We start from the raw sequence: 1,596 nt of genomic DNA, 5'->3' as shown, positions 1-1,596 counted from the left end.
TGTGCCCCAACCAGGAATCAAACCAGTGACCTCCTGGTTCCTGGGTGGACACTCAACCACTGAGCCACACTGGCCAGGCTCCAAAACTTTTTTATCTTCCCAAACTGAAACTCTGTGTCCATTAGATATTAATTCCTCATCCTTCCCTCCCCACAGCCCCTGGAGACAGCCATTCTACTTTCTGTTTCTCTGAATACAATATGTGTCCTTTTGTGTCTGGCTTACTTCACTTAGCATTTTATCTTCAAGGTTCACCCAGGTTGTAGTATTCTGCCCATTTTGCAGATACGACGATGGTTATTATTACCACTTTACAGAGGATGAGGTTCAGGGAACGATCTGAGAGCGACTGAAAAGCAGACTCGTCCTGGGGCTGATGGGATTGGCTGCCTTTTATAATCCCCTGGAGAAATCAGTGCTAAGCCATGTGCCTAGGCCTGTATGGCAGTTGAAGAGTAATTTCCTTTGTGTTGTATTTCCGTTGGGAATAGTTATGCTCTTATTCCCATTTCCCACTCTTTTCCGCTCAGTAACTCCTCCTAATATTTTCACTCCCGCCACCACCCTCCCACCAGCCCCAGTTTTCTCCTCCCTCGAGCACTTTAACTCCTTTTTCTTGGGCCCAACTGGCCTGGTCTGGAGGGCCTCCTGCGTGGGTCCCATCTGAGCGCGTTAAGCCTTGCCTGAGTCCCCGCTTCCACCCCTCTCCCCTCCTCCCACCCTGGGGTAGTCATGAGCCTGTTCCCTTTCAAAGCAATTAGTGCAAGGAGGCCAGCCGACTCGGTGCTAATGCCGTTTCATTAAGTGGGAGCAATCCTAATGATAATAAAATGGCACATTTAACATTCAAACATTGAACAGGGTTTCTAAGCGAGTGTGTCTCTCTTTCTTTCTGGTATAACAGTTCCATCTTCATAAGGACCTGACAATACACCTTAATGGGAGACTGGGGGACTGAGTATCTTTCCAGAACCAGAGAGAGGATGAGAACCAGACAAAGAATCCAGACAAAGAATCCAGAGAAAAGGGGTGCAGCGCATCCAGGGGATAAGGACCCCCAAGGATTCCTGGGGCAATGAATTCTGTGGTGCTGAGTCTATATGAAATGGGGTCACACGGAGAATAAAGCCCACCGCCGACTTTAAGGCAATGCCATTACTTATTTATCGATTCAACACATTTCTTTTCACAAACATTCACGGTGCACCCACGATGAGGCAGGTTTTAGCAGAGCTTGTGATGGAGGGTGGCTCTAGTTTCAAGGAAAGGGAACTTCAAGGGCAGTAGTCCTCTACAAATCATCTTGTTTACCCTCCGCTGGGCAGCCTTAGTCAAATCCATCTCCAATTCATCAAATGTCCCAGCAAAGAGAATTTTAACAACCACTTTGGTCTCCTGCCCAGGTCCTTGTGCCCCTCGTTGTACAAACAGACATCCTCTCGAAGGTCCTGGCTACTCCGTGATGATAGAATATTTGATTGGCCATCTAGAAGCAAAAAGGTAATGGGATTGAGGAGCTGGCCAGGGAAGAAGGTACATTCAACCGTCTGGTGTTTAGGGGGGACTCTAAAAGCAGAAGAGGATGACATCCCACTG

At 47.9% G+C, this 1,596-nt stretch overlaps 1 protein-coding gene across 1 annotated transcript in view; it reads right to left on the bottom strand.

The window, feature by feature from the left end:
* Positions 1-1,018: 1,018 nt before the first annotated feature.
* PIPOX (pipecolic acid oxidase) overlaps positions 1,019-1,596 on the bottom strand; it is a 12,301-nt gene continuing 11,723 nt past the window's right edge. Inside the window, exon 9 of the mRNA XM_006768048.2 lies at positions 1,019-1,486. The gene's annotated coding sequence lies outside the window, so the exon portion shown is untranslated. The remainder of the gene's footprint in view (positions 1,487-1,596) is intronic.

This window comes from Myotis davidii, unplaced genomic scaffold, assembly GCF_000327345.1.
Source record: "Myotis davidii unplaced genomic scaffold, ASM32734v1 scaffold363, whole genome shotgun sequence".
Taxonomy (NCBI): Eukaryota; Metazoa; Chordata; class Mammalia; order Chiroptera; family Vespertilionidae; genus Myotis; species Myotis davidii.
This window is presented reverse-complemented; position numbering and strand designations above follow the sequence as displayed.